This window comes from Thermobia domestica, chromosome 18 (genome assembly GCF_964235325.1).
Source record: "Thermobia domestica chromosome 18, izTheDome1.hap1.1, whole genome shotgun sequence".
NCBI classification, from domain to species: Eukaryota; Metazoa; Arthropoda; class Insecta; order Zygentoma; family Lepismatidae; genus Thermobia; species Thermobia domestica.
This window is the reverse complement of record NC_137471.1, coordinates 130,138,723-130,154,944: the sequence shown is the minus strand read 5'-3', so window position 1 is coordinate 130,154,944 and position 16,222 is coordinate 130,138,723. Positions and strand designations below refer to the sequence as shown.

Here is a 16,222-nt window from a genome sequence, read left to right as displayed (position 1 = left end):
AAAAAGTATGGTAGCCTTAAAGTATGCTAAACCATACAAAATAAATTGTACTGTAAATAGTACCCTCTGATAGTGCTCTCAAACGGGTCGGGTTGTCGGGTCGGGTCAGTCGGGTTAGCTCGTGTCGGGTCACTCGGGTCGGGTCGTCACATTCTTCACTTATTTTCTATACGGAATACTATAAAGAGCTTTGTTGTGGAACTCAATTCGAAGTTGGTGAATGAATGATAAATGTGACTAATTGAAGGTGAAATAGTAATCAAATTTTAATTTTACCCTATATTAACTAATTGGTATTGTAATTGTAATTAATATTACTACTGACTTTTTTCCTTTCTGCGTTTCTATGTCAAGTTAAATGTCACATTAAGTGAAATTGAAAGGAAATATCTAGTTAACGTCCCACGTTATGCACCAACGCTAAGAGAGACAGTGATGATGAGAAATAATTGAAGTGGTTAAATGAAGAAAGTGGGAGGAAATGGGAGAACACCGAGAAAACCCATGCACATGGGGTTTGTCCACCAGAAAACTTACTTGGTACGAGCTGGAATCAATACCCATGGACCTTCGGGTCAAACATCTGCCTTTGGGCAGGACACATTATTATTATTATTATTATTATTATTATTATTATTATTGTAACTTTAAGAGTGCCCAAGAAAGTTCCGCCGCCTTTTCACCAACATCTTCGAACATTGGTATGTAACCTAAGACGTACCTGGAATATCAAAAATCGTCTCCATCAGCCTCGACGACCTTCTGAAAACGTTCTGGAAGGCCATGGATTCCATCGCAGTCGAACTTGGTGGGACGTGAAGTGAAGAAGGTATCAAGTGCATATTGAACCTCTACCCACACAGCAATGAAATATTTTCAAAACGTTTCTAAAACGTACCATCATTTTCCTTCAGAAAATGTATCCTACTTCCCTTAAGGAAATATATTCCATATGTTGTTGAAAACATTTTCCAAATAATACTGAAAATATTTTCGCAATATACTCAAAAACGTTGTAGAAATATTTTATACGCCGTTAGAAAAGTTTTCCAAAAAATGTTTTCTGTATCATTTCCACACATTACTGAAAATGTATTTGAAACGTTTTATACAATGTTAACGGAATGGTTTTTAAAATGTTTCGCATGGAATATTTTAAAATCATTTGCCAATAACACTGAAAATCATTTGTCTAAAATAAAGAAATTTTTTCTAAATATTTTTACAATGTATTGGGTACTTAGTTGAAATGTTTTCTGAAGATTTCTAATCCATTTTTAACAAACATTAATGTTCTGTAAAATAACAATTTTAAAATATTTTCCACTCATACCAAAAAATATTTTCTATACATGACAAAAAAAATATTTAGTGAATATTTTCCGTACATCACAGAAAATATTTAATGAACATTTTCTGTGCATGACAGAAAATATTTAGAGAATATTTTCTGTACATGACAAAATATTTAGAGAATATTTTCTGTACAAGACAGAAAATATTCAGAGAATATAAGGTAGACATATCAAAAACATTTTCAAATTATTTTCCTTGGTGCTTTGTAACAGTAGAAAATGTTTAGAAAATATTAAACTAGTTTCAGATATGAATTTGTGCTAAGAAAGAAAATATTTACGATTCATTTTTCAAATAGCAATTGATATGTTTTTGATTTGTTATTGTATGTAGTTTCAGAACGTACTTAAAATACTTTCTAACGAATTCTGGTTTTCACATAGAATATTTTAAATTCTTTCTGAATATTTTTTCGTCATTACTACGATAACACCTACAGTTTGAAATACATTTCTTTCTTCAATACTAAAGGAAATGCATACTGAACAGTTTTCCAACCCTTGTAAGTTAAAATATCTGGATTTCATTTTTACAAATTGATGGGGTGGTAGAAGTCTGTGTATGTTGGAACCGGTTTAGAACACACGGAAACTTCTATCATTACATAAATTTGTTGAAATAAATTCTAGTATTCTAACTTATAGGTTGAAGAAAGAAATGTATTTCAAACTGTAGGTGTTATGGTGGTAATGACGGAAAAATATTCACAAAGAATTTAAAATATTTCTCTGCGAAAACCAGAAAATGTTAGAAAATACTTTAAGTACGTTCTGAAACTACATACAATAACAAATCAAAAACATATCAATTGCTATTTGAAAAATAAATCGTAAATATTTTCTTTGTTAGCATAAATTCGTCTGAAACTAGTTTAATATTTTCTTAACATTTGCTACTGCTACAAAACACCAAGAAAAGTAATTTGAAAATGTTTTTGATTTGTCTACCTTATATTCTCTGAATATTTTCTATCATGTACAGAAAATATTTTCTAAATATTTTGTCATGTACCCGGGATCCCTTAATATTACAAGGCGACACCACAGGGGGCACTGTGCAGTACAAGTGGATAAAACTAAATTATCTCGGACACACATTCTATATCTAAGCCAATATTCATTTAAAAATATGGAGAAACAATAACAATCGGAACAAATCACATGCATTTTGTGAAAAGTATTCTTAATGGAACTAAAAAAAAAAAAAAAATGCTATAGTACAGTTTCTTACAGAAGTATTAAAAATATACGAAACTTACAAACACGTGTATATAATGAGTTTTTCTTATAAAGAACCACTATAAAACGTGATCATATCACCATGAAACCAATTTATTGCACCATGATTCTTAACACAAGGACAATGTGGACCACTCAGATGTCCAAAGTCGAGGTGTCTTAATTGTGCTCTTCGTTGTATGTTTTACACAACACTAAAACAGCTATTGTAGTACGTAGAATAAATGACAGAGCACAAGGAAGACATCCCAGTTATCAACATGTGAGCGGTTCATGTCGTCTTTGTGTTGAGTCATGATGAAATAACTCGAGTATAAAGAAATCAGGTCTACTAAGCTAAAGTACATAATTACAAAAGGAAAGAAAATGCAAGACTGGACTAAGATTTGAACCTGTAACTTCAACTTACCGTGTCGATGCATTAACCACTAGGCTACTCACTGTTTCCGAATAGTCATTCATTCTACCACTCCTGAAGTCAGTGCTTAAGCAACCAGACCGCATTGACTATACCGCAACTTGTGAAGTACTTGGGCAACCAGTGTCTATACTACAGAACCCCACTGGTGGTAAGATTTATACATAAATGGGGAAAATAACTTATTTTATATCATGTAAATATTTAATGCGATATACAATCGATTATTTCTTCGAGTTATCGTATATAATAGAGAAATTATCCTTAAAATGATCTAAATTCCACCATCCTACATTACTTATGATTACATAACAAACCGAAAGCCAAATAAAGGAATGAACCTTTAAAAGACAATACATAAAATAAAATCCTGTAGATTTATTGAGAATAATTACAGTAATAATTTATTAAATTTTACATTAAGTATACATTTGTAGTACAGAATATATTTAATGTGAATACATAAACAAAAAGTCCATATTAATTTAAGTCTACTAATTGCATACCTCATCAGTGTATCAATTTTAACAAGTTTTATTTAACATAAAAAAAAACTTACTTTGTAAGAAAAGTTTGAACAGAGTTGCATCGTACAAACTCTTTCCCACACCCTAGTATTGTAGTTCAGAAAATGACTGTACCAATCACCGAAAACCAAGCAGCAGAATCATGCGTTTACTTACGTCCCCCCTCCCCTCAACACACACAAAATAAATTAAACTATTTCTTGAAAAGTTCTCTGTCACCTTCATCTAAGAATATATTTAACGATACGAAGTAGGTATATTATACATTACTTTAGAATCTGAAGTGTGATTTAACTGCCATAAATTAAGACAGCATAATATGCATGCAAATTAGCTTAAATGAGTACCATACACATCACACGAAGCGAGCTACGCCAATAAAAAAAAATCACAGTCAATAAGAATTAATTAGATCTTCAGTCTATATTTTTAAATTGGTGTTATGTTGACGCTATGAATTTTGGGCTTCCTATACTAAATGTCTCTATGCCAAACTCTCTATATATAAAACGTTTTTCGTCGAATCTGCAAATTGAGCAAGCCGCGCACTAATGATGGGAGGCTGATGATAGTTCATCACATAGGAAGACACTTTGAAATGCTAGGTGAGTCACAACACTTTCTTCCTTTTTCTGGGATTTATCCTTACTTACGATCAAATTTGGTACCGTCTATGTAGTACCTGTGTGCGGCGTACCTTGAAATCATCTCGGTTGATAGCCTCCAAACACAGTGGACTCCTAAAATAAAACAATTGTTGTAAAATTACTATTTGTAGCATATGTGGCAAAATTTAAAAACGAAAGATAGCTCAGAATCAAGGTTAAGTCAAACGAAGCGTTTTATGCGGGTTTTTTTTATCTTACCTCAGGCTGTCCAAAATACTAAAACATTGTTTCCTATACTTTTGGAAGTTATATACTAAATATCTTAATAACTATCACTCAAATTTGGTACACTGAATAAAGTTATAGTGTAGATATAGAATTGAAACTATGATCCAAACTTAAAATAAACACCAGAATGATATTACAGAACACAATAAACTAAACTTAGGATGAAAATGGAAACTGTAGATGCGTGAGTATTACTGAGCGAAGGAAGGAAAGTAACTCAGCTGGGTTACGAGTTTGACAGAGTTCATACACAGAAATCGTTCGGTGGTTTATATTTCCTGCTTCGACTTAAAAGATAAAGAAGTTAAGCTCGCTTTAAAAAGAGTTAAAAAGAAAAAATCTTTTAAAAGATTTAATTTATTCTGAATTTTTGTTCAGTATTTGTAAATAAATAATGTAGAAAACCGACACAGAGCTTGCCCGCTGGACTCTGGCGCCCAAATCCCAACTCCGCTATATGCATGCCTGCCATAAAGTAATAGAGATATAAACTTTTTTTAAAAGTGCAGATTAAGCCTAGCTTAATATTTACATTTTTTTAACGATACCTACAGTATGGCGCTAAATTCGTCGTACAAAAGCAGAGGAGTGTTTCCTGAGAGTAAAACAAACAAAAAAGTTCCAATAAACTTAGGGCGAAAAGCTCATCGTTCACGTGTTATAGGCTGCCGAAAACATGAAAAAATCAATTCTAAAGGTCCATAGATCCAAAACTATGGGACCTACCAAAGTCGGGTCAAGACTTCACTTAGGAACTAATATGAAGGGTAAGGGGAAAAAACAAGGAATGTCCATATGTGTCCTTTATCGGGTGCTTTGTCCTATCTGTTGGTGACTCTAGGTACTATTTGACAGTATATGCCATGCATGCGTAAATGTCGAAATCTCCATGTAAAAAGGGGCAAAAGATTTAAGTGCCCTATTCTTTTTTAACGCGGTTTAAAATATAAAAACGCCGTTTTCTCGAAAATGCAGTTTTGTGACATTCCTCCTTTTTTTCCCTTACCCTTCATATGTGCTCTATCCAAAAATACATGTTTTAGAATCCTAAGGTACTCACGCAATAATTTTTATGGATGTAGTTGGAGAGTACTTTATATCATAGGCCCGTAGTCAAACTCCCTCTATAAACATTGTTGTGGAAGCACCTCAGGATTCTGAAAAACGCATTTTTGGATAGGGAAGTCTTGACCGGACCAAGGTAGGTCCCAAAGTTTTGGAGCTATGAACCTTTAAAGTTCATTTTTTCATGATTTCAGCAGCCTATAACACACAAACGATGGGGTTTTCGCCCTATGTTTATTGGAACTTTTTTTTTTACTCTTAGGAATCACCCCTCTGCTTTTGTACACCGAATTTAGCGCCATACTGTATAAATTAATAAGGTAGAAGGATATGTGGTCCTTCTCACTATGCTCACTTATATATATATATATATCTTAAAGGCTAGTGATAAATAACACCAGCCCTCTGCTCCTATACCACCCTGTAATCCCGGAGCAGGACGTTTGGACGCAAAGCCGTATATTTAAATAGGTTAATCTACTTAAATGGGTTATAATGTACTTCAAAAATAAAAACTGGATGATTACGTACTAAAAGCCTTAAAAATAGGCATTAATATCACTAAAACTCAAAAAATAACTGCACAACCTAAAATTAAGAAGTTTGGAAAGGTTAAATTTGATCCACATCTTCTTTAAAAGGCCATGGCAAACAGTCACTGAAAGTCTCAGTTGCAACAAATGCTTAATTTAGTTCTAATATTTTTTTTTTTGTATAATGCAAAAAAAAATGGGTCTAATTATTTTGTTTTTAGAATGATATATCCTAATTTCAGGAAAATCGGAGACAATGACCAGCAGAAATTTTTTTCAGCATGAATCTATATTGGGCTAAAATAAAATTTGCTGTAGGCATCCTACAACACCCCAAAGTAAACTTCTGTGAAGTTATCTTTACAATATCTCTAAGTAAAGGATATTCATAACTTCATAGCAATTCATAACACTGCATTACTGCTTATTACTACGTATTTGCAACACAGATAATTGGAAAGGAAACAACAGTGAAATCTAATATACCTATCGAATAATTTACTTTGTCTTATGTTACAATTACCATGACATTAACATTCCATGACGGAATTATGGGCCAAATCTAGCATTATTCTGCCATGTCAACAGTTTCAAAATTCTATACGGCGAATTCTTTCATCAGCTTGAATCTATTTTCTTCTTTCAGTTCAGCTGAATTTGAGTTTAACGTCCCGTGAAGAGCGAGGCTATACAAAACGTGAACCTACTGATTAACGTGAAATCCGAACCACGACGTGAGCTCTCGTCGAGTTTTCTTCTTTTCTTGGGCGGATCGTCTCCTCGAAGCATTGCCTCGTGTCCTGCTTCTCTTTTTTCCTTCGAAATGCATCAATAAAGCGCCAAATCAAGCAATGTCGTTTCTTTACGTTCGATATATTATAAAGAACAGAAGTTTGTTTATTTTGGAGTGTCATTGGCTGCCTACAGTACATTTTATTTGACACATTCTTCCTATTTAAATGTATAGTTAGTGCCTATTTCTATGAAAATTTATTAATATTATAGTGTCTCAACTTTCTATCAATACAACAGAGTCTCAACTATATGGTTTAATGGGCATATCGAATAATAATAATAAAACATTCAATAAATACTCACTTCCTGAACTACCCAATACATAGCATAAAGAACACCATTTTCATTCCAAAACCAGCTCATATTCATCTTTTCTGATCTCTCGGAACAGGTCAGTACTTAATAAACATTTCTTATGTTTTGTACCATGTGTTTTAATAATCTATTATAGAAAAAGAAAATGCAAAAAATTAAAATATGTACAGTATTTTACAAATTTTAAGTCACATCTTTATAGTAACTAAAAGTAATGAGAAACGTACATTGTTTTTAACTTAAATTAGATATCTGGTGCCTTCCATTTCAATTGAGGCAAAAATAAATAAATAAATAAAAAATAAAATTGTACCATCACCATCTCAGATATTGTTCAAACTTTTTTTTTAATAGGAACTAGACATGTTTTTAAGGGACCCGTTTTTTTTTGTCGAAAAAAAAATCCCACCAAGTAATGGGCCATCAAGGACGAGGAGTACAATTCATGAATTGTAGAAAACGTGGAAAATGGTCAAATTCGGAGCCTCACAATTCAGCAATGGAGACATGTAGAGTTATAATTCTTGTTATGGTATGCACATAGGGATATGAATAAACTATATTTTATTATAGTTTGGTTTGCGTATGCGTATCTTTTTGTACATAAATTAACAAATGAACGTAAGTTTATGTGAAAAGTCGAAGTTTATGCTTTCTTTCGAGCACTTCCGGTTCGAATTTTAAATTCCGTTTTCAAGGTTGGCAAGACCTAGTTACCCGCTTCCCCCCCCCAAAAAAAGTATAGCTTCTGTGTGCAACCGTTTTATCGCAAAAAATTCGAGAAATCGTCAAATTTTCAAAAATCGTCATTTTCTCGAAAACATCATAATTCAAAATTCTTAAATTTTGTCAGATGGTTCAACTGTACATGAATAATAAACACCAAATAGCACTCTCGACCAATGCTTCATGAATGAACTACAGCCTTTTTAAGTTAGCGAACTTTCTTTAACTTTGAAGTCACAGTTGGCAACAATGAAAACAATGAAAGTGTAAAAAATTGTTTCCGCAAAGCATCGTGTAAAATTTCAAGATACAAATTCTATTTTACTGCATGTGGACTTCGCTTAAATTGGACTGTTATTCTGCAAAGGGAAGTTCAGAATGATCACTGGAGAAACGAGCAAATGTCCTTCTTTACGGGAGTGATATATTATTATGAAACAACTGACAGTTTTGCCGTAATAAGCGATGACAAAACACACGATTCGGCTCGTACTCATAGCCATGAATAGGATTCTAAAAATACTCGAAGAAAAGCGATAATATACGTTATAGGAAAAGGTTCGAACACGTGAAAATAAGTGTCAACAATTTAATAAACCGTTTCAGTGATTTCTGATGGTGCTGCATTCCACTTTAAAAATTGCTTTCAGATGTCCAAGATGCAGACAGGTCTGATAAAGCAGTGGCTTTTCAGTGAAACCGGCCGTGGTAAGGGTCTCTGCGACGTATTGGGGAAAGGGGGGATAAGAATGTAGCAACCCGGGAAAATGAAAAACAGATTCACAGTATTAAACCTGCAGAAAAATTCGTGAGTATAGTGCAAGTACCAACTCCGGGTATTACTCTCGTCTTGTTGCCAAAAACCGAATTCGACAATCAAACAAACAAAACAAAACAAAAAAAAAAGTGGGAAAGTGTGCGACCGTTAACTGGTATTTACCGAAGTCATTTTTGGCTTTTATGGCAGTAACGGGTCACCATGGACTAACTTCATGCTTTCCCCAAAATCGAGCTTCTGCAATTCAAAGTGTAGATTTAAGAAATCTGCAAAAATGAACTTTTGTTATATGCATATATGATAACCAGTGATGGATAGCAGAAATATTATCAATAAATCATAAATTACATGAAATTGCAGTGTTCTTTGTGTTTCCAGGTGGCGCGGTAGCTCAGTGGTAGAGCGTTCACCTCCGGTGCTTAGGGTCCTTGGTTCGATCCCAGCTCGCGCCGTGTGGACTTTGTGGTGGACAAACACCGTGCTGGTGGGTTTTTCGGAGTTCTCCCGTTTCCTCCCACTTTCTTCATTCCACCATTTCACTCATTTCTCATAATCACTGTCTCCTTTAGCCTAACCGGCATAAACGTGGGACGTAAAACTCCCAAGATTTCATTTCATTTTTTTTTCCTTTGTTTCCACATGGCCCTTCAACAGGGTACAGGTTTCCAGAAGAGAATAAGAGAAGATAATATAAGTGTTTTGTGACTATCGACAACGTGCTACGAGTTGTGAGTGCACCAACACCTATTGGAGCATTTGCCATGGTAACATGCTATTAGCGAAGAAGACACTAAACAAGCAAATAATTACTTCAGAGTGGAAAAAATCAGTGAAACTTTGTTTCGTAATCGTAATTTACACCTCAGGTTACATCGGTTTAAGAAAACGGAGAAGGGGAGGCTCATCTTATTATTTGAGAGAGCCTTTTTGATCAAAATAATAAAAAGGAGCCAGGAGAAACTTTTATTCTTTATTTAATGAATGTGAACCACAAACATCATCAAATTGTTGCACTTTCATTGTTTTCAGTGTTGCCAACGGTGATACTGAACTTAATGAAACTTCGCTAACTTCAAGGGGCTGTAGTTCATTCATGAAGCATTGGCCGACAATGTTATTTGGTGTGTATATTATTCATGTAAAGTTGAACAATTTGACAACATTTCAGGATTTTAAAATATGGTGATTTCGAGAAAGGTGATTTTTGAAAATTTGACGGTTTCTCGAATTTTTTGCGACAAAACGGTTGCACACACAAGCAATACATTTTTTTCGAGAAGCGGGTAACTAGGTCTTACCAACCGTAAAATAGAATTTTAAAATTCGAACCGGAAGTGCTCGAAAGAAAGCATAAACTTACGTTCGTTTGTTAATTTATGTACCAAAAGATACGCATGCACAAACAAAACTATAATAAAATATATTTTATTTATATCCCTATGTACACTCATGTCCAAAATGATTGTCGCATATCTATAACTGTCTTCCTGTATGAATATAATTTGATAATGATTTTGCATGGTACTATTGATTCTGATACTACATGTATAATCGGGAAATGTATACTCGTAGTAAATTTCAGAAGAAAATAATTACAAACACGAAAATTAGAATGAGTAAAACAAAATGTTGCTAAATGGCCAAGAAAGTTTTATTTTCGTTTTATTGTTCTTATTTACTGCTCTTTTGACATGAAATTTGCCACATACATCGTCTTTCCCGATTATACACATACTACATTATAAGAAATACCGGACGAATTCGTTATCAAATTATATTCCTACAACAACATATTTATAGACATGCGACAATAATTTTTGTCATGAGTATACATACCACAACAAGAATTATAACTATCTGTCTCCATAGCTGAATGGTCAGGCTACGAAGTTTACCATTTTCCACGTCCTCTAAAATTCGTAAATTGTACTTCCCGTTTTGATGGCCCATTACTTGGCGGGAAAATCTTTTCCGACAACAAAAAATAGGGGTCATTTAAAAAACATGTCTAGTTGCTATTATGTAAAGTAATGATGCAGAACCACAGGAGTGAATTAAAGCTGTATTAGATGTAAGGCATAGTTGTATGGGATATAAAATTTTTACACTACCCTCGGTTACGTTCATATCCACCGTCGCTGACATGCCCGCTCCATACGGAAGCACACCAAGCTCATCCTGCTACGCCCTTGTGCTCACTCTGTTAATAATATTCGTGCTTTTCAGTGGCTATCTAGCACTGGTTGGTTCGTATTTTTCGCACTGTCGTTCTATTGTTGCTTTTTTTCATGGTAATCTTTACTTTCAATTTTCAATACATATATATTTGCGCCTGATTTATATAAGAGTTGTACTTCTGCACTTTTGATGCACAGAGTTAAGTTGTTCTAAAGGAGAACATACTTTCGGGAAGAAGAAGAAGAGGTTACAAATACAAAACATACCTAAAATATAAAAACTTACTCTTTTCTTTATCATAGCACTATCGTATTCGTATTCTAGATTCCTCACCCAACTAAATGAGGATTTCACTTAAGAAGTATCAATAACACTAAAACTGTATTCTGTAACCATCGCCGCCCGCTGCAGGGAGCACTTGCTTTAACAATGGATTTTCCTAATTAGTATTAAAATATGCTAATTTTTTTTATTCACACACAACAGTTAGTGAAGTTAGCAGTGAGTTGTAATAATTGTTTTTTTACATTAAATATTATGTGGTTCTAGGTATTTGTATCCGTGACTTTGCTTATATGTCGGTCCTTTTGCCCACTCCCCCCTGTAAAAAAATCCTGTGGGAGTTACTATGTCTACATTTCCTTTTAAAATTCGCTTATATACTACATATACATCTATATAGCAACTAATTTTTAATAAAGATGAATATATTTATGATTACGCAAACCACACGATTAAATTAATCGAGAGTCGTAATTAGTAGACACTACTTTAATTGGTTAGTGCATCGCATACACGACAATGACAACTAGCATATCTGAGGATGTTTCATACTGTGACCAGAAAAATTTACTTCGAAATATCCCATACTGCAGCTAATTTAATATTATATAAGAATTTCGAAACTCGAAAAGAAAGATCAATTGAGACGTGTTAATTTATCCTGAATAACTGAGTCCTGCAACCAAGGAAGAGGGGTTAAAATAACTAATTGTCTATAACAGCCCAAGTACCGGCAATAATTAAGTGCAATGAGCAATTACAAAGACGAGACGGCTATTTTTACCGCAAAACTGTACAGCTGTTCTTCCTTTTGCTTAATGTAACCAAGTAAGTTGGTTAACACCTTTTGACAATTTTCTTGGTAACTAAAGGTCAGAAGGTATAGCGTCGCTGGCTTCCCGCACTTGGACCTGCTCGTCACTGGGGATGTGGTAAGAGGATAGCAAATCACCAGCCACCATTCACTGCGCTCAGCGAGCCACGAGTAACCAAGCTGGCAACTCCCCATAAACGTCACTACAACTTTTCACGGGAAAGCAACGACGTTATACCTGCCGTACTATAGTAATCCAGGAAAAGGCAATGTGTAGTTTCACTGAGTACTGCTCGGTTAGTATTCGGCTACACGACTTCTAGCGTAGTTTTAACCGAAATTCGACTACCAGCAGCTAAGTTATCATTTAATTCTTACTCTGCACACGAAAAGAAAGAAAGAAAAAAAAAGTTCATATGGACCCGTGGTCAAACGTCTATAGTTACAGGCTGCCGAAAACGTAGGAAAAGGAAATTTAGAGGTCCAGACTTCCACTACTGTGAGACCGATCCCAGCCGAGTCAACACATTACTTAAGAACTAGTACGTGCCCTATCCAAATATCCATATTTCAGAATCTTGCGGCACTTACACATTAATTTTTATAGAGCCAGTTGAGGAATACTCAGAAAAGTTGAAGTGCTCATAAACTGTCCATTGATACGCAAGCACCGCAGAATTCTGAAACATGGGTATTTGAATAGGGCACATACTAGTTCTTAAGTGATGTCTTCCTTGACTGCGCTCAGTCCCACACTGAAGCTATAGATTTTTAAAGTTTATTTTCTTATGTCTTCGACAGTCTATAGCTTCGAAAGTATGGACTTTTGACCACAGGTCCATATGAACTATTTCTTTGCTCTGATGTGACAATTCACCTCTGTAGGTTTGATGCTTTAAATTTTCTTACATCCTATATATATACCAGGGTTGGCTGGTTTAAACCAGCTGTTTTTTTTTCTTCAAAAAAACCAACTGGTTTAAACCAAAAAACGAGAAATGTTCGTAAAAGTGTAAGTGTTTGTAAAATCTTGATGAACAGACATTTGTGGGTTATCACGTTTCACTCCCATATATTATTCGTGTTATATTCAGACCTAAATTCCCCATTCATCACTCAAAAAGATTATACTACAAAAGCAACTTTTTTTTTTTAAGCTTATAAATGTTTGTGATTTTCTTGTAGTTGTTATTATTGTTATGTAATTGCAATCAAAGAAAAATACTAAATATTGTTTCGTTTCAATGTTTACTATTGATAAAATACTTCGAAATGCCGTACTTTGTGTGTGGGGGGAAGGGGTCATACAGACCCCACGAGAGGCATTTAGTGAAATGAGAAGTATTTTTGGTATGTATTTATGTATAAATGAGTCTGAGCCAAAGTGGACTCAAATAATTCGTATCTTTATTCCCTTTTCTTATTGATATGCAGATAAAGTCGGTGTATTTCTTTAATTTGGACCAATAAAAGTCGTTGTTAACTAACTTGAACTAGATTAGTTCTTCTGTACTCCGTAGTAGTGTGAAATTGTCCATATGTAATTCTGTATAATAGTTTCACTTGTGCAGCTGTATATCTTTTTGCTCTTCTGAAATTACTCTTGACAATTATATCAAGAAGCATGTAAAGATCAGTTCAACGTATTTTTATGAGGATTCCTTCGTGAGTGAGTCGGCAGACGTATCGCATTTGTGGCCAATTAGTCCTGGTTCCGAGTTCAAATGGAGGACAGTTTCTCTAGGATGTAACTCGAGAAGCGGTTTTTATTCCGCATGTGACCCCTTCCAGCATAACCCGGTTGTTGCATAATAACATCAAGATGAAACAAACTTATTTCTGCCCATATATGATATGAATATATAGAGCAAATTATTTAAACCAAACAAACCTGGTTTAAACCAAAAAAGAATTTTTTTTTCAATAAAAACCATGGTTTTTGCCAACCCTGATATATACTAATATAAAGAAACTTGGAGAAAGTTATATTGTCTACTGAAACGGTTAGTGACATAACAAAGAAGGCAGCAATCTTCTACAACACAGGCCCGTCTTCCAATTTAGCAGTAATAAAAACAGAAAACAACGTTCTCTGCGGAACACTAACCCGTCTCCACTCGCTAACGCTCACTCGGCATTATTATGTGAATTAAATATAAAACTTTGGTAAAGAAAGAAAGCAATTATTACACTTTTAGGCAAAAAGTAGGCGACGACCAACTTCGGAATAAATACCTGTTAGTGTGCTATTCCACTATCATCGTTTATGCGCGTAACCCCCATCGCTGACGCGCCTGCTCCCTATGGGCGCACCCTTATCACTCGGGTTTTCGTGCTGCACTCCTGCCCTAACTCAGTTAGATAGCACTCGCGCTTTTCAGTGGCCACCTAGCACAAACTAGGGCTTAAGTTTAGAGTTGCCTATCCAGTCTGTAGGTGCCCTTGGACTTTGCAACATACAAAAAACAGTGCTTAAAGTATTAAAAATTATTACATTTCACTTAACTTTAGTACTCCGTTGGCTTTACAAAAATTTAAAAGGTTTTCTTCATTATTTTTGAGCATCCATTACACCTGTTCGCCATATTTTACAACTACCATGCTGCTGAAACCTTCCGCGAATGCTTCCGCATCCGGCAAATAGTACTAACTTCCACATATCTTTTCTCGTATTAAACATAACTCTCATGCCGAACTTAAATTCCTAAACATCAAATAAAAACTTCAAATTATCATTTCTTACCTCATTTCTCCTGTAAATTTTCCTGATTTTTATAAAAAGCGGAGGGGTAACTCCGGTTTGTGATTTATGCACGGGTTAATTTACAACGCCCGCTCCAGCAGATACTCTCACTCAGAAAGTAGAAATTACACATTAATAATTTTATGAAAATGAATCAAAACTTACCTACCCTTAAGCTAACCCCTACCCTACTTATTTATATCTTACTCTACTTTACCTTACCCTACTCTACTATATTTTTTTTCAAAGGGCCCTACTTATCGATGCGCAGTTGGGGCGTGTCTTGTAGTAAAGTTTACCCTTATGCACTCTAGTTTTTATGTTGTACGTCCATACCGTCGTTATACTGACCTCTCCGTATGTCAATCTGCAAGTAGTAACTAACCCCTGCGGGGCTTCTAACCCGTTCCTACTACTACTTAAACTATCGATCCGTATAGTAAATCTCCACGCAGGTCAAGTTCAGACATACCACGCGAAATAATTGTTGAAAAATTATGGTTCTTTTACTAATTTATTGTCCGAAAGAGTTTCGGTAAGGGTTCTGCTCTTGGGAGTACGTAGGAGGAGTTGAGTGATTGCAACGAAAGGCTGATATTTTGTATCTCCCCCAATCTTGCACATATAAGATTTACAGTTTCTTAGTTACTTTAGAAAATATAGCTGAGCTAGGGACAGCTAGCGAAGAGAGTTACAAGCACCCAGAGCCCTTGTACTTCTACTTTTATCACAATTTAGACAAAAAACAAAGTACTCGGTTCTGAAACCATGAAACGAGTTGGGGGAGATGCTAAATGCCATCCCCAAATTTTTCTGTACATTTTACAATCTGTAGACCCGTATAGTAAAACTACATCTTGACCTGTACGTTAAGTTTTCATTTAATAATCCATTTATTTATTTGTTAAACACTTTATTGTAAGTTTTTACATTTACTATATCAGCGAAAAGAAGTTATTTTTACTCCTTGAATTTTATTCATCTTAAAAATAAAAACATCTAACATTAAAATACGTTAGATAACATAATTATTAATATTACTACTATTTAATAATGTAATTTTTAATTCCATCTGGTATGGTGTTCCAGAGCACGAATACCCACCTCAAGCTTCTCATTGGAATTGCTTTCTGCAATGACAGGCAAAAAGTATATTGCAATAAAGATTAACATTACTTTGCATTGCATTGTTCATGTTAACATTGGTAATAGTATACAACGGGACCTCATCATCTTCTGTGCGCGTGGATACTTCCTACTGTTGCACTACTTATAAAAATGATTTTATTATATTTACAAGTGGTAATAGAACACGCAAGAAACCCAGATCATGCTGTATTCACACTCCAACATGAAGTGTGAATACACCGTGATCTGCGTTTCTTATGTGTTCAATTACCACTTTTACATCAAATAAAATCATTTTTATACGTAGTGCAACAGTAAGAAGCATCCACGTGCACGTGACATGCGATATGTGTTTCAAATGCCCCACATATACTCATACACAACGTACAAGGGCACATTATTATTCTTCGTATACCATACTTAAAAAAAA

General features: G+C 34.6%; 1 long non-coding RNA gene across 2 annotated transcripts in view; it reads right to left on the bottom strand.

Annotated features, from left to right (window-relative positions):
• Positions 1–3,491: 3,491 nt before the first annotated feature.
• The window catches only part of LOC145674908 (uncharacterized), a 13,332-nt gene continuing 601 nt past the window's right edge, over positions 3,492–16,222 (bottom strand). The window contains exons 1-3 of one of the 2 annotated variants that reach the window (XR_014129062.1): positions 15,769–16,222; positions 7,132–7,270; positions 3,492–4,279 (exon numbers count right to left, since the gene is read on the bottom strand). The exon at positions 15,769–16,222 is cut by the window's right edge and continues 601 nt beyond it. This is a non-coding gene — a long non-coding RNA (uncharacterized LOC145674908). The remainder of the gene's footprint in view (positions 4,280–7,131; positions 7,271–15,768) is intronic. The other variant, XR_014129061.1, reaches the window with a different exon arrangement.